This window comes from Polypterus senegalus, chromosome 8 (genome assembly GCF_016835505.1).
Source record: "Polypterus senegalus isolate Bchr_013 chromosome 8, ASM1683550v1, whole genome shotgun sequence".
NCBI lineage: Eukaryota > Metazoa > Chordata > Cladistia > Polypteriformes > Polypteridae > Polypterus > Polypterus senegalus.
In genome coordinates, this window is record NC_053161.1 from 122766444 (window position 1) to 122792914 (window position 26471).

The following is a 26471-nucleotide window of genomic DNA, read 5'->3' on the forward strand; positions in this document are numbered from 1 at the left end:
GGCACAAGGCAGGAACCAATCCTGGGCAGGGTGCCAACCCACCGCAGGACACACACAAACACACCCACACACCAAGGCCAATTTAGAATCACCAATCCACCTAACCTGCATGTCTTTGGATCGTGGGAGGAAACCGGAGCACCCGGAGGAAACCCATGCAGACACGGGGAGAACATGCAAACTCCACGCAGGGAGGACCCGGGAAGCGAACCCTGGTACCCTAACTGCGAGGCAGCAGCGCTACCACTGCGCCACCGTGCCGCCCGTATATAAAGCAGTAACAAGGAATAAGGAACGCCGGTGCTTAGGACCTCAGAAACACAAGAGACACTCATCTGTCTGATGTCTCATGTTTTAAGTACTGTGACAGAATTGGAAAAGAAGAAAAGAACAGAGATTGCAGCTGAACTCGCTGTAAGTATTAACCCTTTATACAATATGAGCTTTGTGAAGAGGGACGCTATTGTCTTTCAGAAAAAAGGGTGACCAAGACTGTGCTGGAAAGTTGACACTGAACCTCTAAATTTAACATGCCCAGCGATTTTCAATCATATTAATTGGCATAGTCCATCAACTGTGTGACATTGACTTAAGCAAATTTTGGTTATTTGTCTCTGCTGAGGAATTTGTTCATGAAAGGAGCCATTTTAACTGGAATGGAGAGGTAGAGCATGGCACAGAGAGAGAGAGAGCGAAATGTGTACATTGCAACAGGTACATATGTCATAAATGTAGGAGGGACGGTCCTTGGGTGTGTGGGAACTGATAACATTTAAATTTGATGATTGTATATAGTGCAGAACTGACCTCTCTTTACTATTCTTTCCTCTGCAAGTCGTGGAGTACAAAAGAAACACCACCATGCACCAAAATGTGGAGACTGGGCATGATCGGAAAAAAAAAAAAACGCGGTCACTGATTACAACTGCAAGAAGGTCTGCGAATTAATATGAATAATGTTGCATCAGTGCCTCAGTGTTTTCTGAAATGTACTATACTGGTCATAAAATGAATTATTCCAAATATCATATATATGTGTGTCTCTGTTTTTTGTCAGTTCGGCTTTGACATCATGGACCATAAGGTGCATAATAATTCTCCGTGTGTAGGAACACTCAATAAAACTGAATAAAAAGAAATTCAAGTGACAATGAGATACGAATAAGGCAATTTCACCAGCTTTTGTGTGTCAGCTTTTATCCCCCCAGATCAGAGAATTTCCACTTCCATTGACTCAAAACACCACTCACATCTACAGTTATTCCCAGTTTCAAATAAAAACTAACAGCAACATATCTGGGGTGTTTTTGGAGGTTGTATCGCAATCATGACTGAGAGAATAAATGTAAAAAAAAAAACAGTAATTTTAGTACTAGAAATTTACACCGGCTGTTACAGACGCAAATCAGATATATGTTTTTATTATATAATATTAACTAATAAGAACAGCTCACTACTCAAAATGGTAAATTTGCACGGGAACAGGTTTCAAACTCATGACCTCTGAATTATAAGTCAGCAGTTCTTACTGCTGCACCACAGAAGCTGTCATATTGTACTTGCACCTATTGTGAAAGTGTTTATTTGATATTTGGGCTTCAGTCTTAATCTATACTAATAAAAGGCAAAGCCCTCACTCACTCACTCACTCACTCACTCACTCACTCACTCACTCATCACTAATTCTCAAACTTCCCGTGTAGGTAGAAGGCTGAAATTTGGCAGGTTCATTCCTTACAGCTTCCTTACAAAAGTTGGGCAGGTTTTATATCGAAATTCTACGCGTAATGGTCATAACTGGAAGCTGTTTTTCTCCATTTACTGTAATGGAGATGATCTTGAACGCCGTGGGGGCGGAGTTTCGTGTGACATCATCACGCCTTCCACGTAATCACGCAGTACATAGAAAACCAGGAAGACATGCATTATATAATTGAGAAGGCAGCGAAACAATAAGAAGTGAGCGAGTGACATATACAACCATATTCATGAGTTCTGCTACTTCGGAAACAAAGCACGATGTAAACCTACACTTTAAATTAAGTTCATAGACAGGCTGCCGCTGGCGTTTGTAATTTAGTGCCTGCCCATATAAGGCCGTCCGTCAGCGGCAATCCAATAGCAAACTCCCACTAAATATTCACGGGCGAAGGACTGTGCTTATGGAGAGGAAGATGAGATGGTCAGGGGGGTGTTTGACACAAACTCAGCGAAACTGCGAGAGAAAGTTTTAAGTGCCAGGACTAAGGTAACATTAAATACAGCCATGGACATCGCACGAGATGGCACCAGCACAGCTGGGAACCTTCGATGCATGTACACCGAGCGGCTCACGTGAACTGATAAAAAGCAACAGTTCCAAAGAGCGCTGAACAAAAACCGAATTACACAATTGAAAAGGCAGCAAAAAATATAAAGCGTCTGATAAGCATATTCATAAATCCAGCTACTGCGGAAACAAAGCACACGGTGGAAAAAGTCAATGTCCGCTAAAGGAAGACAGTGTAAAAAACCCGTGCATGCAGTGTGTCAGGTCTCAGATAAAGAAGAAGACGAGCTGTTTATTGATGCAGTAAGAAACGAATCGATGAAAGAAACCTGTCATCTTTACAACGATTGACAAACACGGAATGTAACTTGAACACAACACATCCTACAAATACGAACCTGATTGAAAGAAATAATGATAATCAAATCCTTGATGACAGCAACACTCAGTAACACTCACAAAACAAATACTGTATATTGACAGTCATGTTACGTTATTTTTAAAATGTTCCCTTTTCTTTTCTAGCTTTTTAACACACTACTTCTCCGCTGCGATACGCGGGTATATATATATGTATATATATATCCCGAACTACATACTCGAATAATGGATACTTTATTCGCCATCAATGATTGTTTTGGTAAAGCCATACTCAGTGTATTCATTAGATGAACGGTAAAAAAGTAAGAGCGAGGGGAGGATGACTTATTGAGGCATGCAGGCTGTAGTTCGCGTCAACTCTATCTGAATTGCGCGATCACATTTGAAAAATATATCTTTTAAGTTCTATTTAGTCCATATGTGTCAAACTCAAGGGCAGGGCCACATCCGCCCGGCGTAATTATATCCGCCCGCGAGATCATTTTATATACTGTATTATTGTTATTAATGGCCCGGGTATATGAAGCGCTGGTAACACAATAAACTACAGATCCCATAATGCAATGCAACGCTTCAGCTGCCTTGCCAAACACCACGTTAATCAAGTCTAGCTTTTGATGCTGCAAGTTATTGCGAAGCTAGCTCACACGATGCTGAAGAGAAACGTTGATTCTGAAAATAGAGCCTTTAAAACCGATGGGAGGCTGAGTATATGTTTACTGAACCCGTGTGTCTCATTTGTGGAGCTAATGTGGCTGTAATTACAGAATTTAATCTAAGACGGCACTATGAGACAAAACATCAGGGTAACCTGAATGCAATGCAGAAGATACAGAAAGCAGAAGAATTAAATAAGAATCTGACACTTCAGCGGACGTTTTACCCGTGCACAATCACAAAGTGATTTCAAGTGAAGCTGCTTTTATGGGAGACACAAATGCACCAGTGCAACCCTGTTGCCAAGTAATGTTAAACCAAGTCGTCACTACGGTGTTCCCAAATACGCACTTTGCTGATAAACTGAGCGCACTGCGCACTGAGTTTGCACGGCGCTTTGGTGACTTTGAAGAACAAAAAAAGTCCGTCTACATGCGGCTCGAACCTTGTGCATGTTTGGTAGCACATATCTGTGTGAGAAGCTCTTCTTAGTGATAAAGACTAACAAAACAGCACACAGGAGTCGCCTCACTGATGAGCACCTGCAATCCATCCTGAGAATCTCCACAACACAGAACCTCACACCAAACATAAACGAACTTGTTGCCAAAAAAAGATGCCAGGCGTCCAGCTCTAAAATGACATATGAGCAAAGACAACTGAATGATTTGATTTGTTATTGCACGTAAGAGCGGGAGTCAACCGTTTTAACAAACAGCGTATTGCACTGATAAGAAATAGCTGTGTGTGTATATATGTAGATATGTATGTATATGTATATATATGTATTTGTGTGTATATATGTGTGTGTATGTATGTATGTGTGTATGCATATGTATGTTTATATATGTAGATATATATATGTGTATGTATATATGTGTATATGTATAGATATGTATATATATATGTTTATGTGTGTCTGTAAATAAATAAATATATATACATGTATATATATGTGTGTATATATATATATATATATATATGACAACAACACTCATCACTCACAACAGTGACAAAACAATTACATTGACAATCATGTTACGTTATTTTCAAAATGTTTCCTTTTCTTTCTCATTGCTTCTTTAACACACTACTTCTCCGCTGCAAAGCGCGGGTATTTTGCTAGTACATTATACAATTCATGTCGACATTTTGTCATTTATTACTAAAACATGAAACATTTCTCCTTTAACAATGAGTTTACATAGATTGTTGTAGACACAGAACACAAATGATATGCATGTGTTCCAAATATCGATCTATTATTCCCCCTCTAAAACTCCAGCACTTCATTCAAGATAATCAAAGCTCAAGTTCGGAGAACTTTTTTCCCTTTCTGGAGGGGGTGAGGGTGGTATAGCAGGCTACTGGCTGCTTGTCTTGATCAACACATTTACAAGACAAAAGACGCTGATGGAAAGGTGCGAAGGGATTTAAGGTGGGCCTGGTTTACAAGTTTTTTTTGTAGGCTTTGGTGATTCTAGTGTTAAATATCACAAACACTTTTCACTTTATACTTAATTCTCTCATCACTGCACTGCCCTCCTCCAGTCAAGTGTTGCCTCTCTACCTCCCAGCTCCGACTTGCCTGGATAAGAGAGTGTGGTTCCTTTAATTACAGACCTGTGCGACTGCCCAATGGAAGCACCTCTGGGTCACACAGAAGTCCATTATAACAGGGAGATTGTCTCCCTGCAGTGCCCCCTTGTGGCACCCAGTGACCCCAGCACGGTTGCCCTACTGGACTATATTTCCCAGCATGCCCTGTTGGCTTCCCACTGGGCATGGATATCTGGGGCTGCTGCCATCTAGTGTACTGGGGGAGAAAATAGTGATATCTTTCCTTTTCAGTGGGCTGTCCATCCATCTCTTCCGGTCCTTCCTTCTAGGTCTGATCCCTTTCTTCTCCCCGGCCGGGATGCCCATCATGCCTCTTAGGAGCCTCCTGTCTGGGTAAGGAACCATTCCCTCTTCTGGCCTGGATGCCTGTCCAGCCCCTGTGGCATCTACAACATATACAACACATATGCATTTATATCTTTAGCAAAGTTTTAATCAGTGTCAGCTCTGCTGAGGACTATGGAACAAGCCTTTTACTTTATTTGCAAAATCGTAGTATAATCTATTGAAATGATGCAGCTCTTTATTTGAAAGTAAGAACATACAGCTGTACAAACAAGCTGCATTTACGTTTGGAGAAAAGCTTTGGATGTGCTAAGAAACTCGGGGTTAAATAAGTGCTTTCTTTACATAGATATGCATTTTAATAGAAAGTGTGCAATAAATTTGCATTAATGATCTGACAAGCAGCACTCTTTACATTCTTTCATGCGACCTGCAGGCAGTTGTACAGCTGATGTCAGTTCAGTAATTGATGCTATGTATTATGTAATACAATTAAAGGTATTATAATTGGGATATTATGCATGTCTCGCTCTCGCTTTGTCTTGCTTTTTTCTCTCTATCTTAGCCTGCAGTAGCCAGAAATGTCTTGCCTTAAATTGCTGCCCTTTCCTTTTAGCTAATGTATGCCTTCACTCACAAGCTTTTTAAAAACCTATCATTAATGAGCAGGAGCAAAATCTCAAGAGTCTAGGCTTAGAGATTCGTCAGATTTTTCACAAGCTGTCCCTAAGTTCCATTTTTTGTTTGTTGGGTATAACTGGTGGGCAGTCAGACTCCTTACAAAAGGCAATTTCCACATTCAGCGTGGAGGAGAGTACAGAAGAATGTATTGTTGTCTTGACCCTCTCTACTGCGCTCAAAACAGCTGGAAGGATGTCTGACTCTTTCTTTAGTACAAGCTGGTGATATGTTTTCAAGCATTTTTATGTGAGGGTGAATAAGTAAACCAAGGTCAGTTCAGTGATTTGTTGCTTTCCATAGCATTGTAGTATTGCTACAAATCATTAAAAATCACTTAATGACATGTTTCCTGTAAAGGTACAGTAGACACTTACCTAATTTAGAAATTAACACTGATAATTAACTGGTTTTTTTTTTTAATTTTTGAAGACAATGGTGCACTGATTATATTAAAGTTCATAAAGCAAATGGAGATATCAAATAAAATTTTATTTGTCATATACATATTATACACATACTACAATATGCAGTAATATGTTTAGATAGGGCCAGATCTCTCATACAGTTTGCCAACTGCCCTTTAACTTGAACTGTCCATACAGTCCCACTCTTCTGTACCAGTGACCAGGGGCCTCATGTATAAACGGTGCGTACGCACAGAAATGTTGCGTAAGAACTTTTCCACGTTCAAATCGCGATGTATAAAACCTACACTTGGCGTAAAGCCACGCACTTTTCCACGGTACCTCATACCTTGTCGTACATAAGTTCTCCGCTCGGTTTTGCAAACTGGCGGCACCCAGCGTCAAAGCAATGGTACTGTTCCTGTGTGATTACTCATTATTTTCATGACGCGGCTTTATAAATACACAGAAACTAACTGCATATTGTTTATTAGTGTAATGCATCTGATTGTAATTAACTCGTAACAATATAATGGTCCAGGGAACAGCCATAGTATTCCAAATACCATAACTGCTTTAGCGTTGTTACTCTCACTTCTTCTTCTTCTTCTTCTTCTTTCAGCTCCTCCCGTTAGGAGTTGCCACAGCGGATCATCTTTTTCCATATTACTCTCACTGCACGACTCAGAGTATTTATATCACTGTATCTGAGTGTGAATCACAGCAGCAGCTGATCGGAAAGAGAATTATCGATATACAGCTTTAAGGACACGCTACCTCAGCCACTGCAAAATGTTTTAAAGCCTTTCCTGTACAGACTTCGTGGTTCCGAAACAGTTTAATCCCAAGAACTTTAAATGCACTCAATCAATTGCTCCTTGTAGAACGGTTTGTATTTATAAGTACAATCACCCCACTGTAAACTTGCACTACAGTTATAATATCACACAACCTGGGCCACTTTATAAAGCGCGTATTTACATATGATGCCGATATCATTTTTAAGGTGAAATGCAGCAAAATATGTTTGTTAAATTATACACATAAAACTTTAACTTCATTTAAATAATCTATATTCTTCACTGGGAGTGTCGTGAAGGATAGAATAATTAAACATGTACTACGAAGATATTTCAATGTTCTTTAAACGTTTTGAAGAATCGGCGCTAAGCTTACAGATGGCTTAACGTCTATTACAGAGCTGATTGTGTAACGATCGGTTACTTGGGGAAAGAAAAGCAAGAACTCTTGGGGCGGCCACGCCAATATATATTGAATATAAAACAGAAAGAGAAAATAACAACACAGCTAAAAACGCAGCGACAAATTTCGACCAAAGATAAATGCTTGTCATGAGCACGAGGCTCATGAAACACATGTTTAATAATGTGCTTTAGCTCCTATCATCATGAAAATGACATCACGTATACATCTCAGTATTTTAGTTATTCAGAGAGCTGTAATATCACAAAGGTAATGGACTCTGTGTCCAGTTGGAGGAAGAGAGCCAGTTTAAGAAGCAAGTAGTGATTCACACACATAGATCACATACGAGTAGAAGATCAAATACAAAACAAAGCATTTAACGTGCTACTTTAATTACGATATAATTTTGAGAAACTGGTTAATTAAACGATTTTAAGATGAAGTTTATAATGTTCTACTAAATGACAAAATAAATTTAAAGTGATTTAAAGTGATTAAAGTGGAAAATTCGAGATTAAAGTTGACATTTCGTGCGTTTTCCCCACCGTGTGCCTTTTTTCTCTGTACCCTAATAAGCTTTCATATGACACTCAGACAGTGGGCTTACAACTCTTCTTTTCACGGCAACTTTGATATGTGACTTCTTTTTATTTCCGGCACTGTGAGATTTTGTGAACGTGAGCTTTCAAGTTTCTCCAACACGCTATGTCACTCGATCAACTTCATTTTGTTGATTATACCACGGTTTATTTGAACAAATAGTATGTTTTTCCTTTGCCTCCACTTGGTATTCGCTGAAATTCTTATATTTTCCCCGTGCTTTTCCCATTGTCTTTTCACAGAAGGCTGCGCTTAAGGGCGAGTTATATTGATTTGCATATTCAAATAGGCGTAATTCTGGGAGGATTTGGGGCGTTACAAAATGCGCGTGCACGAGCGTTAGTTTTTACGCTGATTGGGATTTATGTAACGGAAGAACGTGGAAGTTGGAGTACGCACAGATTCCTGCATCTGGATTTTTCTGTGCGTAAGCACATTTCGGCTTTTGTGCTTACGCCATGTTATAGTGCGAGTTCTACGCACAGCGTTATACATGAGGCTCCAGGCGATTCCCCCTTTCAGTCAAGCTTCCTCCAGGTCCTCCCTAAACTTGTGCTTGAATAGGCAATGTCTTCAAACTGGACGCTTTCTTTGTCTGTCTCTCTCTTGCCTTCTCAGACATTTTCTCTGGTGACTCTTTCCTTTGCCCCACACATAACTGGGTTTACTGACCCATAGTGATTTCCTTCTTCCAACACTGGTCAAGGTGGGTTTCTGCTTTTTGTTCATTTTCTCTTGGTTTGTGTCACCTTGGTTGTGATTTCCTTCTTTGCCGCGTCCATCCAGCAATCTCAGAATGAATAAATATATTGTGATGACTTGCAGAGATAGGACACGCATCAAATCATTTTATTGGTAAGCCCAAAACTTTTGTTGCTGAAGGTTTCTTTACTAACCGATTTCCAATGTTTGGGTCTCAAAAAACACCTCCAAAAATAATGAATGTTTACCTAAGGGCTTTCTACAAAAATACCTATCTCACTTCTTCCTCCTAGCTCTTACCCTGCCCTTACTAGTGCACCCCGTGATGCACTCCGGTGTCACACTTCCCTTTTTGACACTATGCACCCCTATTTTTTTAAAGCACTTTTCCCACAATTCAATTATTACTGCACGGGCATGTCACACTATTATTAAATAAGTTAAATTCCCAAAAGACAAATTGATATCATAAGTTAATTAGAATGTATTATTCTGTATATATCACTAATTTTCTTGTATGGCATTGGACAGTGACTGAAAAAGGCCAATATGGTAATAAGTGGGGAAAAAACAGTTTAATTGAAAGCAATTATGGAAATATTTGCCCTCTTTTACTGCAATGTCTTACTGGCTCAGGCTGTTTGATTTTTGCTGCTTTCAAGCGTGAAGGAACTTGTTTATGTAAATGCACATAAATAATTCCAAATTTCTTTTTATACTTGTAACACAAGATCCATTTGCCTACAGTGTGACATCACAGTTATGTTTAGTTACTCCATGAATCCATTTAAGAGTGGATAGGATGGAGCAACTGTAATATTCATTTTTTTTTTTTTTTACTTTTAAGCTTTAGGATGAGTTTCTAAAATTTCACTCAACTACAACAAGAGGACAATAAATACAGTATGTAAAAAAATATTTAATATCTGTACTTTCTGGCTAGTTTATGGTTAATTCTTTTAAGGAGCCTATGACAAATACCAAAGACTGACTTTGAGTGGAGTGCCATGGCAGCTCAGGATAAGGTGGTGATTGAAAATGCAGAATGTGTAGCTAACTAGGTGAATACAAGAGCCATGTACTTGTCAGGTGAGCAATCCTAGCACCACATAAATGTATGTATTCATATAGCAAACTCTGGATTAGCCTTTATATATTCACTGATATGATCAAATGTATAGGCTGATGATGTCACCATCGAATAAATATTTGACTATTCAAAGTAACTGTTGCTTCACAATTAATTAGCTGAATGACACATTCCATGACATCGACGTTGAAGTGGCAGATCCAGAGCATGCAAATGTCTTTCTCAGATACAAAAATGTGTGAAGATACTGACATGCTGCTTGTGTACATATATATTATAAACTCAGTCAGGCAAATCAAATCCTACCTAAGTTCAGAAGACTGCATTTCTCAGATCAGCCCACATGTCACACTCCACAAAATTCTATCGATTAAACATTAAATACCTGGGAGGGTTGGTGACATGTGTCAAAAGTAAATAACAATAAAGCATCTTAAAAATCTAAATTCTGAGGGATGCCTCAGTACTGTAGTGATTAATACTGCCACCTCATAGCTCCAAAGGCCTGAGTTCAAATGCCAGCATGGAGTTTGCACCTGCCGTTCTCTTGGATGTGTATGGGTTTTCCTCTGGGTACTCTTCAACATGCAAAAGTTAGACAGATTGGCTTAATTAGCGATTAACCTGGACCACAGTTTTATTGTCTGGTGACCTACTGTATCTAGGGTTGGCTTATGTCGCTCAGGGCATCGCCCGTGACCCAGCAGAATGACTCGCCATATGGGCCAATAGTGGGTAAAGGAGAGCTACAGTGACAGACTTCTGACTGCCAGGGTGCCTCTTATGTAGCAGCAGTCTGTCTCTCTCTTTCTCTCTGTTTGTCTCAGCCTTGCTATACCTGCCCATCCTCTTAGCAAACCCAGGTTATGGCACCAGATGTCACTACTGAGGATGATGCCCCACTCGCCTGCTTATCCTTCTTCTTCCAAGTGGTAAACCTTGGATTTTGGGGCCTTTGGACTAGAGAACAACCCTTTGGTAGTGTGGCAAATCTGGCTTCTAGCTATGAGCCTGCATGTTCTATACAGTAGCAGCAGGCTCTCTCTTTCTCTTTCTCTTTCGGCTTTGCTATACTTATTTATTTTCTGTCTTCTGTTTAGTTATTCTTCTAAGTGGGATAGAAAATGGATAAATGAGTGGATGGCTTGACTACTGGAATAGAAGTCACTGTATCACGCATGATTATAGTGTATCTCTGCCACCATTGTTACTGTATATGATCTTCCTCTGCCCATTTCAAACTCACCAAGGGAGCAACATTTATGCCCAGCAGCTGCACATTGTTTATCAAAAATAATGCAATATATTGTATTGATATAACTGATAGAAGGCTTGTCGAGTATTTCAGGACAACATCAGTGATTTGGGATCAAAGACATTTCTGTGCTTATTCAGGCTTCTTTCACCTCTTCCACCTGCACCCACACTGATCTTTCAGTTTATGTATTTTGTCAGGAGTTCAGGGAGATGTGCAAAATAAAACAGGAAAGGCACAATCTGCACACCCACAAGCATGTCAAACAAATCTTTTAATTTTACTGCCATCAGATAACCATGTTTCATACCTCCTGTTGCTCTTTATTATTATCCTTGCTTGCCTTCATTTGGTTTCCTCATCCCCCTTTGACTTTGTGTCTCGTCTTTCTCCTAATTGTGCCTGGGACCTGATTTGTATTTTTAACTGCAGAATTCACTTTTTTTTGTCAATAGTTGATTGTTTAGTGCTTTTGCTGTTTAGCTTCACATGTGACTAGGTCCAAATGCTGGTGTGCAGTATGTCTATTTCTGTTTCTGGAGTGGGCTTTACTCCAGATTCTTTAATTCCCATCTCACCTCCCAGAGACACACCTATTAGGTTAAATAGCAACTCTGAACTGGCCCATTTGTGAGAGAGTGAGTGGGCCCTGTGGCAGACTGGTGCCCCATCCACAGCTGATTCCTGCTTTGTGGCAACAGATGCTTCTAGGTGTCTCGCATGCATGTCTGGGGACCACCTTTCTGGATCTGGTGAGGTATGCAGTTCTACCCAAGGATGAAAGGGGGGAAATGACACTAACTTTATCTTTTCCTTCCTCCTCCAAAGTCAAGAAAAGACGCTCAAGAACAACAACTGACCCCACCACAAAGAGAAAGCCTTCCGTTCTTGGCTTTTTTGAACTATTTGTCGGCTATCTTGTTGGCTATTATGTTTATATTAAAAAGGGTTACCAGGTTGGTACCCCAACCTTTCCTTGGTATCTCAATCCATCTGCTTTCCCAGCCATCATGAGACCGGTTAGACTCCAGGCCAGAAACTGGATTAAGTGGTTTCAAGAATATAATGTTATGCATTGTCAACTTTAGAATATTAAGAAATGCAGTTCTTTTCTACAGAAATTGCCTCAAGTCAGAAATTCAAAGTTAAAAGCAAATATCTCACTCTGCTGCAGATTCACTGATTTGTCGCATGTTGCCTTGTGCAGTATTTTAAGTTTTTTGGAATGTAGAAAAATACATCATCCTAAGAGCAACAAATGATGCTTTCCGGCAGGCAGATAGACGCCACATGTTTCTCCAACACTCTCTGAAGCTCTTTTATTATGTCAGGATGGAAAACTCTTTGTCGACTCATATGGAATATTAAGTTAAATATTTATGGGCCCTGTTTCAGAGATTCTGTCTCCCTGTAATAGACACATAACAGACGTCCCAGCTGTTTGTTTACCACGTCAATTGGAAACTGTCCAAGTATCATTTGACTTTGTGCGTTAAAGGTAAGGATGCTTAAAGTCATTAATCTGAAGTCATATATTGTAGTCATATTTTGAGTGGCTTTAAATTCATTATTCATTCAATAATTGATAGTAAATGTTAGCTACTCTTACACGCTCTCTAGCTCAACTACAGTGCATTTATGTACAGAGCAAACTATTAATAAAAGCTTCTAGCTCTGGGCTGGGGAGAGACACACGCACAAGCACAGCCACGTGACCTCTGCTACACATTTATGCAGCACATGCCTCAGGGGCAACTGTCAGTGGGCAGCAGAAGTCAAGCAGGCTGAATAAATGCATCTGAAATGGAATTTTCATTTACATATAATCTGACCTGGCGAGTGATTCAAATTATTATTATTACCTTATCTGGATGCAGTTGGCATAACTGGAAAGATTAAGAAAATTCAGGGAGAGGAGTTTGCGCATTTAGCATGCTTTATTGGGCACAGACAAACAGCTCAAGTTCACACGAGGAACGGCAGAAAAGTTGCTAAGAAGACTGCTTGTCAGATGTTTTTGAATTTCTTTCAAAATCCATTGAACCAGGATCTCCAGTGTCCTCCTAAAGGATGGTATAATATCTAAGGTAAAAAGGTTTCTTCAATTAGTCATGAAATGATTTACAGTTCAGAATAGTTTTTATTATTAGCATCTATAGCTGCTCAGTAATCTTGCAGGATGCATGCAAGCTGAACAAATTGGTTTTTTTATATGTGGTTTGGTTGCAGTTATATTTGTAGTTTAAATTATGATAGGGCAAAAGGATGGCACAGCACGGGGAAAGAAAAAACCCCATTAGAGTAGAGAGGCAAAACATATTGTGCGAGTCTGAACATGGTATTCCATGCCCAAATGGTCAGATGATGCCTGCCAGATAGATAGATAGATAGTGTGGTAAGACACAAAAACACACTCGTTTAATGCTTTTCGAGCTTATACAACACCACACAATGCTCCAACCAGCCAAACTCAGTCCATTCTTTTCTGTCTCTTCTTCTCTTTCTTTGGCCCTCACTCCTCCATACACAAGCTCTGTCCTCTTCTTCCAAACTCCAACTCGTCTAATGGAGTGAGGCTGCCCTTTTTATAATGTCCCGGATGTGCTTCAGGTGCTTTCTGATGATCTTCTGATGGCACTTCCTGGTGTGGCAGAAGTGCCGCATGAGCACCCGGAAGCATTCCAGGTGTGCCTCGAATCTCTTCTGGCAGCACTTCCGGTTGTGGCGGAAGTGCTACAGTCCAGGGCTCAATAATCCTACAGGCACCCCCTGGCGGTGGCCCCCATGCAGACTAGGGCGGCTGTCCTCTCATGGCCTAGGGGGAGTTATTGTGCCTGTCCCAGTCCTTCCAGATGTCCCAGCTGGGCAGGATCCCCAGCCGTCCACCACAATAGATAGACAGACCTCAAGCAGGAGCTTTCCGATGTGAGCACCTCTGCCTCACAACTCCTCGTGACTAACTGAAACCATGTCCTGATCATTGAATGATGTTTGTATACCTGTGAAATCGTTTCTCCTGAATCTTCAGTGTTGACAAAATATTTCAAAAATGTAAGCTGATTACTATATCAAGAGGAGGCTCTTGGGGCATTGGAAGAAATTTGATGTGTTTTTCTGAGTCCACAAGAGGACAGCTGGTTATTCCTAGTTCATTAAATGGTGCCTATTTCACCGGAGGGAAGTTGGCCCAATTTATGCTATTGGTGACTGACCCTTTGACAGAAAGTGCAAGACCATGGAGGACAAATGGGAGACCAGTGTCATTCCCTAAACCTTACCTTCTTGGATGTCCAAGCCAAAGACAACCTCAAAACTACCTTGCACAACTGTCTCAAGCCAGAAGTGTCTCAGGTGTGAAGAAAAGGTTCTTACTGTAAGCTAGTAGACCTAGAACTGTGTAGACCACCTCTGCGATGGAAATGATTCTTCATCTTGGCCTGGAAGTAATACCAGAATGGGGATTAAAGTTTGCCCTTATGAGCGTACCAGAGCTTGTGTGGTTTTTAGTGTGGAAAAGTGGGGAAGCTAACACAACAGACCGTCAAGGGAATGACTTGTGTCAGAACACTCTTTGTGTGTTATTTGCTTTTTCCCTTTGAGTGTTTTCCCAGTGATCATTTCCATGTTGTTTTTCCTTGGTTTAAAAAAAAAAAAAAAACTCCCAGAGAGGTATGTGAATTATTCTAAATGTGGGTGGAATGTTGCTACTGCAGTTAAACCTACTGCCTCATAGAGCCAATATTTTGGACTTGAATATTGTACCCAGTCATTGTCTGTATGGAATTTCTGCTATGACTGTGCATTTTTATCTCACGGTCCTTTCATCATCAAGCTGGTATTGTTGTCCTTCAGCATCCTAAAGATGTACTTATTAGGTTATAGGCATTTCTAAATTAGCTCCATGTGAGTGTGTATGCTTACAGTGGTTTATGCGTTTTGACCAGGGTTGTTGAAATTTGCTCTTCTCCTATGACCCTTAACTGATTCAAGTAGGTCTGATAATAGGATTTTTTTTCTCTTATCTTGAAGTGTAAATTTAATTTCCTAAGTAGTGGCAATGAGGTGTGTGTTGTGGAAATAGTAGAATATGAACATTTTGATAGTATAACATTTGAACAAAATTTCAAGACCACAGCTAATGTCGAAATTTGGTTAATATTCATTGACTTATTTTTAATGTAACAAAGCTCCAAATTTTAAACTATAATTTAAATACCAGAATACTTTATGGACACCGTAATTTTTTTATTAAGGTTTACTTCATTTGATTCTTGTAATGTTCTACAATTTTAGTGAAACAATTACTGTAGTTAGGCTGATATAAGATTATTTATTTAGTTAGTTTGTATACATAAATAGCGACTAACTAGATGGAGAAAAATTTTATTCCCATTACTAAGACCTGCAAACAGGAGTATTTTATAACAACTAAAAAAACTCAAAATTTTACTTGCTACTTCTTTAGATTTATTTCATTGTCAAATATCATTTACAGTGTTCTGTGATTGGCAGGTGGCTTAACAGCTTAGAGAAGGAATTCACTACATCCCTGTTCAGAACAGGCAAGTTGTTTTACCATGAAAACTAAGCACATACAGTACAATACCTCTATTATTCACTTGTAATTTCATATTTACCAGTCCAAAGAAGACCACTGAGACTTTTGCAGTAGACAGTTCACTCAGGACTAACAGCAATCCTTGTTCACTGGATAATGAATCCATTTTTAACAAGCATCAGCTTCATACAGCACTCTATTTTTTGTTAAATGATTTGCTCTTCTATTTATGCTTGTGCCTTCCTCTGCCATTGAATATACTGTACCCTGAATGTATACTGTATACTAAATGTTGATGTGTTGTATTGTTATTTTAAATATAGTGAGCTGGTACTGATGGTAGCACCACACTGAAATGGAAGAACTTGTCTCGTTTACTGTCAGAAAATGTGTATTATTATATACTGAAAGGGAGAATGTGTTTTGTTTTTTTAATTTAGGAGCTTTAATTTTTATGTGTCGATTTTGTGAAGCATTTTATGATTGGTCTCACAGTGAGAATGCTGAATGATTTGATTTCTTTGAGTTAAAGTGTCTCATACCCTAAGTGATCTCCTGCATGACTGTCAAAGGCACTTATGCTTATTTGAACCTTTACAGCTCTAGCTTTGCTCTGAAAGTGTGACTCTTCCACCTAAAGCCAAGTTAATACAAAAAGCTATTACAGTGTATAAGCAAATGCTCCATCTTTCCTCCGGCTTTGATTCAGAAATTGTCTCTTAATGCATCTTTAGAGCTAATGTACTGGGTGAGCAGTAATAGTTGTGTTGTTATTTAGTTAAAGATTGATCACATAGATGCTTTGGGTTTTTAAAGAAAAGGATACCATTAAAATAATGTTACTATGGAAACAGGGATAAATCTGCTACAGCAACTGTTACTACAAAAGCCCAGTATACTATACATTGTAATGATTATTCTCTAAAACACACTCCCTTCACAACAAATAATGATTTATCCAAAGCTAAATATTTAAAGAAGGAAATACAACCAACATTCTAAAACTGTTTTACTTGCTAACTATAGACTTCTTCTTTTAGGTCATGGCACAGGCCTTTTTGTAATCTCAACAGAATAAGAACAATTTTGACACAAACAGGAACTTTAACACAACCTTGTCTATTAGTTCCCATTAACATAACTGAACAAAATTTTTCAAGGACAGATCTGAAGGTCCCAAAGTGTTACTAACTCGCTATTCGATAAATACGTTTCTTTAAATTTACAGTCCACTTATCCGAAATGGATAGTCTAGGCCTCTCTTTCTCAATTAACTTTCTTTGCTTCTTCTAGAACTTCTGTTGACCTTTTGGTTCTGGACATTTCTTCTTGTTTTTCTTCTTCCTCTTCATTTTTTCCCTATTTCTGTGTGGGTTGATGTGCTTGATCATCCTTCTACCTTGGTCCTGCTCCTCCTCACTAGTCAAGTCCTTTTATTTCATATCTTATTTTAGTTTAATTTACCCAGCCACAGGGAATGTACAAACCAGGGTGTTTCTTCATGACGGTCCCAAGCCCAGATAAATGGGGAGGGTTATGTCAGGTAGGGCATCCAGTGTAAACTTTTGCCAGATCAATATGTGGACAACAATACATCCATATCAGATCGGTCGAGAATTGGGTTAACAACGGTCACCACCAGTACTGTTAACCAACAGGGTGCTGGAAAAAATTGGGCTACTGTTGGCCGAAGAAGGAGAAGAGTAGGGGGGAGACGTGTCCAGAGGAGAGGAGGAAGGTAAAGACAGTGGAACTGAGGGTAGGAACTTTGAATGATAGCAGTATCACTGATAAGGGGGAGAGAAATAGCTGATGAGATGGAGAGAAGGAAGGTTAATATAGTGTGTGTGTGCAAGAGACTAAATGGAAGGGAAGTAAGGCCAGATGGATAGGAGGGGGTTCAAATTGTTCTATTATGGTGTCAATAGGAGGAGAAATGGGGAAGGGGTGAAGGAACAGTATGTCAGGTGTGTTTTGGAGGTGAAAAGAGTGTCAGACAGAGTGATGATTATGAATGGAAAGATGTGCAGCAGGTAGGATGTGCAGCAAGTTAGGATGATAAAAAATAAGTAAATGATTAGCAAGCAGCAGTATGGTTTCATGCCAGGAAAAAGCACCACAGATGTGATGTTTGCTCTGAGGGTGTTGATGGAGAAGTATTGAGAAGGCCTGAAGGAGTTGCATTGTGTTTTTGTGGACCTGGGGAAAGCATAAGAGAGGAGTTGTATTGTATGAGGAAGTTGGGAGTGGGAGAAAAGTATGTAATAAATTGTATAGGATATGTAAAAGGGAAGTGTGACAGTGGTGAGGTCTGCTGTAAGAGTGACAGATGCATTCAAGGTGGAGGTGGGATTACATCATGGTCGGTTCTGATCCCTTTCTTATTTGCAATGGTAATGGACAGGTTGACAGATGAGATCAGACAGGAGGCCCAATGGACTATGATATTTGCTGATGACATTGTGATCTGTAGCAAGAGTAGGGAGCAGGTTGTGGAGACTCTTGAGGGGTGAAGATGTGCTCTAGAGAGGAGAGGAATGAAAGTCAGTAGAAACAGGACAGAATACATGTGTGTAAATGGGAGGGAGATCAGTGGAATGGTGAGGATGCAAGGAGTAGAGTTGGAGATGGTGGATGAGTTTAAATGCCTGGGATCAACAGTACAGAGTAATGGGGACTGTGGAAGAGAGGTGAAGAAGAGAGTGCAGGATGGGTGGAGTGGATGGAGAAGAGCATCCGGAGTGATTTGTGACAGACGAGTATCAACAAGAGTGAAAGGAAAGGTCTACAGGATGGTAGTGAGACCAGCTGTTTCATATGGGTTGGAGACGGTGGCACTGACAGAAAAAAAGGTAACAGTGCTGGAGGTGGCAGAGTTAAAGATGTTAAGATTTGCATCGGGTGTGACGAGGATGGACAGGATTAGAAATTAGTACATTAGAGAATCAGCTCAGGTTTGATGGTTGGGAGACAATCAGAGAGGCAAGATTGCGTTGGTTTGGACATGTGCAGAGGAGAGATGCTGGGTATATTGGGAAAAGGATGTTAAGGATAGATCTGCCAGGCATGAGGAAAAGAGGAAGGCCTAAGAAGAGGTTTATGGATGTGGTAAGAAACGACATGCAGATGGTTGCTGAAACAGGGCAAAGATGCAGAGGACAGGAAGATAAGGAAAAAGATGAAAGAAGAAGAAGATTTTAGTTTATTCATCCACCTCCACTTTGGTCTCCCTAATTTTCTCTTCCCCTGTACTTCCATTGTCATCACTCTTTTGCTCACATATTCATTGTCACTCCTCATTACATGCCCATTCCTCTTTAACCTACTTTCCTGTACTTTCTTAAATATCTTTCCCACTTTTGTTGTACTTCTGAAGAAAGTCCTTTTGTTGTTAACTTCTGAAGTTGTTCAATATTTGCATTCAGCATTCTGTGTTAAAATCAGTTAAAATACCCCAGTTAATCCATCTCAGGCTGTTTATATTTATTCTCTTTTAGTGATTTAGTCTTGCATTTGTAATGCTACTAAGACAATATGTGCAAAAAGCATTTCTATCCTTCTGGATATAGTGTGAATGGCAAAAAAGTTGGCATTTCAACCCAAGGTATAGCAGATTCATGTCGAATGAGTTCTGAAAGTTATATCTGTTTCACAGATAGGGTGACAGTATATAATGCAGTAGTACAGAAATTGTGACCACACAATTGAATAGTTCATATTTGATATGTGAATTTGCTATTCAGTCATGCATATCAGGCGTTGCGCACTCATATTGCTTTTCTAAATCTTATTTGCTTTTACACTCCTTTATTAGCATTAACTCAATGTTGGGGTTTGCAGCTGTGAAATTCTCCTGCTAATGAGAGCTACTGGCAAGCTCTTGGAATCATTTTAGAATTTTAGCTAACAGCATGTGACAGAAAATGTTTTTCATTGAAGGCTATAGATTTAAATATTCTTTCGTACAGTCACCTACCAGTTTACTGTCAAATTTGTATACTTTTTATTCCCATGCCGAAATACAGTACAGGCAAGCCTCATGTAATGAGCATGTTCAATTTCTATAAACATTCATAACCTGATTTTTGTGTGTAATATAAGTTGGGGGTTGCATTGGAAATGTGAATAATTTGGCAAAATTAAAAATGTTTTACAGAAAAAAAACATTTCAGACCTATTAATAAAATAGCACTGAAGTAATAATACTATACCTTAAATACCAAAACTCATAAATATAATGATGGCATGAAAAGCTGCCACTAGCTGACATCTGACCCATCGCTGGAGGCATGCTGCCCCTCCTAAGGGATTGCTCAGAATGTCATTTTCCCTTCCTAGCAGTTATACCCCCTAAGAAATCTCAGCTGGGACACATACCTAAGACACTGGGAATTAAAGAGTGGTTTCCTGTAAAAAAGCGTTTTACTGGTTATATTCAGTTATGTGTGCACATGAAAGCATAAAATGATTGAAAATGGTGACAAGGTTTACACTATGCAGTACTGTTCTTCACTGTTAGTGAAATCTTCTACATGCTCACCTATGACAAAACTAATTTGCCTTCTGTGTAAGTAAAATATGAAAGTCACTAAATGAAAATGAATTGAAATTTAATCAAAAATAAACATATATTTTTTATTTATATGTTCTTATCTGTTGAACCACATTAAGCTGAGACCATAAACTGAAACACTCCTCTAGATATTGATATGCAAATATTTTATGTTATGCATCTACTTAATTAGTGCAGAACTTCTTTGGTTTATACTAAGCATACAGAGTAATCTTCTAAAGCAGTGAATGTCATAACTTCCTTTACGTGGTGTACTTTTCTATTGCTAATCTACTGTAACCAAGATCAGTTACAGTATATCCTAAGCACTTGAATGGGACTCTGGGCCTTGCACTTACCACCCTTCTGTTATTTTGGGGAACACTATCTTGTGTAATGTTTGCTATTTCTTATTCCAGAAATATTGGGCAAGACGACTTAAATGTATTTCATGTTAAAAGCATCCCTGCATTGTGAATTGTGTATTATGAAAGAAAATGGGAAATTCTGACACCAATACTCATGGTCTGCATTCTCTTTCACCAAGTGCAGGGCTTCAGGAAGAATGCATTTGGAGTTTTGAAGGGAGGAAGGCGTCATCCACTTAGCCCAGATCAACTGAATCAACTCTAGTGACCCTGTAAAAGAAAGGAGGATATCCGCATACTAGATTATGTAAGTTGACAAATAGCATATTTTTATGTAAAACTCATTACAGAAGACTGGCATGCTTGTAATGCATGTCATATACAGCAGCTTTTGACTGTTTTTCTTTGGATTTTTATGTTTCTTAGTAGGGGACAAATGATATAACTTGGTATCACTTCATTTTTTGGGAAAAGTAGTAGCTTCACTTTTTAACTGAAATAAACTATGCGGCAGCCCAAAAGAGGCCAGCAGGAGCAGAAAACAAATAATAAATATTTGTCTAAAATAATAAATAGAACTTGTGAGAGTGCATTGGGTAGTTTTGTAGGAGAGAAACGTACGTTTGGATCATTATCAGGTAGGAGTCTGACATGCTATCTTTCAGTGTTCATGCCCATTATTGCTGGGCAACATTAATTATGTCGTTATCACATGACTGGAGGGGTAGAGAAAATTAAAATGAAACATTGACTTAAATCACTGGTCTAGCATTGTGCTGTGCAAGATTTTCTGAAGGCTCTGTTTTGCTGTTGTGACTTTAAAGTGTAGTGTCTTGCCTATTCTTTTAGATTTTGCATCTGATTAGTGATTTCCATCGCTTGTCTTTTCTGAACCACTGCTTATTTTTGGTTTGCAGTTTTAGATTGTTTACTTGTTTAACTCTCCATCTGATATTTCTTTCCAAGATGTAATTTTTGCAATTATGGTAAATTAGCCATAGCGACTCCATTTTCAATAACTAACAAATTAGTTATTGAATATGGAGGCCCTATGCTTACTGGAGTCATGATGTGCTGTCTATGAAAGCTATTGTAGCCACCAAAAGCCTACATGGGCTCAGTTTTTAACCACATGCTATCATCAAAAGCTATGAAAAAAACATTTTTTTTTAATAATTATTGTAATTATCTGTTACTATTAAATATGACTCATTACTTAAATTTTAACAAAGAAAAATGATGAAGTAATAAACAAAAATTAAAAATGTTCCAACTTTTAAAACAGTTAACTAAGTCTACGAACACACCTGGATGTTATCCCGGTGGTATATTTTCTTCCTTCTGTATGAGCGGGCGAGTTCAGGTGACATGACATATGTGCTGGATTGTCGGCTACTGTTGATTATTGATCTTCTATTTAAAAAGATTGAAATGCTGTTTAAACTGCTGTAATTTTTCTAAATAATAATACTACAATGTTTTTGCCAAGCATATTAAATCTCTTTCCTAAATGCTAGATTTACAAATGATTGACCTGAGTGCCTGTAAAAGCACACACATTATACAAGAATTTCTTTTAATTGAATTTTTCATTGGGTTACTTAAGAAAGCACAAAAGATAAATCAGTATAAAATGCAACAAATAACAAGGTCAAAAGAGTCACACCATCAATCAAAAATGAATCTCTAAACTGTGATTGCTTTACCTGCCATATTTTTCAAATTCTGGAATTTTTATGTCCAGATAAAGAATATAAAAATAATACAAGCAAAATGTATCTTTATTTTAGTTCCAACTGTCATTTATAAAAACAATTATTGGATCTTATCCTACTGCAATGTTAATATTTGAACTGCCTTAATTATAATGAAATGTGCTTATCTTAGAAGAAGTTTTTTTTTCTTTTCTGTTTGTTAACGAAAAGTAGTAAAGTAATTGTTTCTCAGCATAAACCAGACGAAGCCTGCTTTCAGTACCCAGTTAGGCTCCTGATTAAAGACTCAATCCCGATCATATTCTGTAAAATATAATGCAGTGAAATCTCCTTCTCCCGGCTGGCTTCTCTTCTCTCCCAGCACCTATAGCTTCTCCTTCTAAGAGTTGTGTCATAGAGTCTGTAGCAGCTTTTTAATATACGTATATATTATACGATTGTTTCTCTGATACTTTGGCCCAAGTTTATTGAGCTCAGCCTTTCATGCCCTATTTAGAGCAGAGTCTTTTAAGACTTAACAGGAAGCCTGGAAAACTAAAATCAAAGATTGGGACTGTTCTTGTTATCATGTAGTTATTTTGAACGTCTAGGGCCTCATGTATAAATGGTGCATACACACAAAAATTTTGTGTACTCCCATTTCCATGTTCAAATCGCGATGTATAAAAACTAAACTTGGCGTAAAGCCACGCACATTTTCACACTAGCTCAATTCCTGGCGTACGCAGGTTCTCAGCTCGGTTTTGCAAACTGGTGGCGCATAGCGTCAAAGCAGTGCTTTGTTTCCCTTTGGTTTCCCTTTCTTTTTCAGATCCACATTGCTGATGCGGCTTTATCAAATACACTGAAATTAACCGCATATTGTTTATTAGTTTAAGGCATCTGATTGTATTTAGCCTGTAACAATATAATGGTCCACGGAATGGTCAAACTATTCTAAATACCATAACTGCTTTAGCGTTTTTACTCTCACTGCACCTTCTTCTTCTTTCAGCTGCTTCCATTACGGGTTGCCACAGCGGATCATCTTTTTCCATATTACTCTCACTGCACCACTCTGAGTATTTATATCACTGTATCTGAGTGGGGAATCACAGCTCTACAGCCGCAGATCGGAAAGAGAATTATCGGTATACAGCATTTAGCACACGCTGCCTCAGCCATGCTGTCTATTTGAACTACTCCCATATGGCAAACACTTCAGAGCCTTTCCTGTATGGACCTTGCAGTTCAGAAATCATTTCATCCCAAGAACTATAAACACACTCAATCAGTCCATCAAGTGCTCCTTGTAGAACTGTTTGTATTTATAAGTACAATACTTCACTGTAAACTTGAGATACAGTTATAATATTGCACAACCTGAGCCACTTTAGCGCGTATTTACATATGATGATGATATCATTTTAAGATGAAATGCAGCAAAATATGTTTATTACATTATACAGATAAAATGCTAACATCATTTAAATAATCTATATTGTTAATAATTAAACATGTGAGGACATGGTGTCGCTGCACTAGCAAGGAGCTGGTGCCCTGTTCAAGGATTGTTCCTGCCTCGTGCTGTATTCTTGCTGGGGCTGGTGCAACACTGGAAGAATAGATGGATAGAATAATTAAACACGTACTACGATGATATTTCAATGTTCCTTAAAAGTTTTGAAGAATTGGCGTTCTAAGCTTACAGATGGCTTAACGTCTATTACAGTGCTGATTGTATGGCGATTGGGTACTTGGAGAAAGAAAAGAAAGGACAAGAATTGGGGGTTAGTATATTTGAAAGAGACAGTACTGATGCAATAAATTATTTCATTGAAGGTCGCACATCGTGCAGCAAGCATCTTACGTGAGGTAGGAACAATCTCTGGATGGGCGCCAGCTCGTCACTATCATTGTGCCACCGTGTTCCCATGTTTAATAACATGCTTTAACTCCTATCATCATGAAAATGATATCAAGTTGTCCATACACCATGTTTTAATGTGAATTCTACACACCGCAGTATGAATGAGGCCCCTGGACTCTTTTTGGACATTGCTGTTGTCAACTTTGAAAAGAATCGTTAAGCACATATTTAATGGCACTTAGTCTTAAATAATTCTTTTGTAAACTTGTAGTCAATAAGAACATTTAGTTTTGCAAATCCTACTACAAATAGAATCTAAATGGCAAATGCCCCATATATCCATCCATCTATTAGCCAACCCGCTATATCCTATCTACAGAGTCATGAGGGTATGCTGGAGCCAATCCCAGCCAACACAGGGCGCAAGGCAGGAAACAAACCCCAGGCAGGGTGCCATCCCACCGCAGGGTGAACACACACACAACACACCAAGCACACTCTAGGGACAATTTTAAGATCGCCAATGCACCTAACCTGCATGTCTTTGGACTGTGTGAGGAATCCGGAGGAAACCCACCAGACACGGGGAGAACATGCAAACTCCACACAGGGAGGACCCGGGAAGCGAACCCGGGTCTCCTAACTGCGATTCAGCAGTGTTACCCACTGCACCACCGTGCCGCCCTGCCCCATATATATTCTGGTTAAAAGTACTTTTAATAATATTTACTAGGTCATTGTTTTCAAAAAAATGTTTTTTAGAAGTCACCAGGTTCAATATATTATTAGAGTTTGGTGAAAAGCAGTTCAATTTGATTGAGAAAATCAAATTGAGAAAATAAGAAATTTGACAAACGAAAGGAGACCACTCAGTCCATCAGACTCATTTGTTTAGCTAATAGCTAAGCAGTTCCAATATCTCATCAAGATACTTATTAAAGGTTGTCAAGGTTTCTGTTTCAACTACCAGGTAGTTTATTCTAGGTTCCTGCTGTGGTCTATGTGAAGTACTTCCAAACTTTTTTAATTATCAAATGTTCTCCACTTTCTTCCCCTGTGATTCATCAACTATTGGGCTACATGGAAGAATATTTTCTGTTCATTATGAATTCCACAGGCCTAACTTGGAGTCAGAGTTCCCACCCTGCCATATGGTGCACCACATCTCCAGGTGCCAATTCCAAGTTGTTGTTTGGCGACATAATTTGTTAAAATAGTACCTTTGGTCAACCAGATTTTTAAATAGGGTTAACTCTCTAATCTTTCCTTCTTTTTGGGTCATTTAGTTTATTACTGGTACTGAAAGTTAACTTGCAGGTTTTGATCCTTTGTTGGTGCTTTTTTGACTTCCATTTTTGGTCTCTTATTTGGCTTCTTTTTTAATGTCTGATAATCGGATTTACAACCCTTTCACTCTCCTTTTGTTCTATTTTGCTCACATTTTTGTATAAAAATGTGTTTGCCTGTTGTCCAGCTTGTTTGGATCTACCTTGAATTGATGTTGCTAGCAGGCAGTTTCTATATTTGTTGTATTTGATTCAGAATGAGTGCGGAGTACCATTTACATATAGTTCATGTTCATCCAGTCATAATCACTTGTAAATTTATACTAGTTTGGTGGTTTTGATTGCTGTCCTTTATAAATATTTATTTTTATTAATTGTTTGTAGTTCCATTTTTGCCTTGTTGATGATGTAATTCTACCGAGATGTTTGTAGTATGCAATACATGTATAATGCATGCATCAATTTCAGATGTCTTTTTATTTAAGGTCAAAGGTTTGAAGTAAATATTGTGTGGAATATCTGGAAAGGGTCACTTTATGAAGAATCACAGGTATATGATTACTGGTTTAGTCCAATTTCCTCATAGGTTGACTCCTCCTTCTTATGGCTACAATTTCAGTTTTTTGACTATAAGCAGTGAATAAATGTATTACACTAAAAGCAGTATTCTACTGTGTTTTCATTAATAATAGTCTCTGCTTTAGGTGTTTAAAGTCCAGGTGACTTGTGACTTTTATCTCTACTATAAAATGAACACTTAGAAATTTGATTATCTAAAGCAGGAGACCAACTGAAAGAGTGGCTTTGTTTTCTTTCAGATTTTCTTTGACGTTTTTGGGGTTAGCTGTCACATTATGATTAATATATTTCTTTCCTGTAGGAACAGTGCTGATTAAAAACATGGTATATCAGCATGGCATCTCTGCCAGGAACTGTTTTTTAATGTTTCTATTTAAGCTACTACTGTATGTGTCCTCAAATTTTTGCATAATT

At 38.7% G+C, this 26471-nt stretch overlaps 1 protein-coding gene across 9 annotated transcripts in view; it reads left to right on the forward strand.

Annotated features, from left to right (window-relative positions):
* syt1a (synaptotagmin Ia) overlaps positions 1-26471 on the forward strand; it is a 1201488-nt gene that overhangs the window by 847371 nt on the left and 327646 nt on the right. For 7 of the 9 annotated variants that reach the window (XM_039761735.1, XM_039761726.1, XM_039761731.1 and 4 more), the window contains one exon: positions 20808-20935. The gene's annotated coding sequence lies outside the window, so the exon portion shown is untranslated. The remainder of the gene's footprint in view (positions 1-20807; positions 20936-26471) is intronic. The other 2 variants (XM_039761732.1, XM_039761734.1) reach the window with 1 other exon arrangement.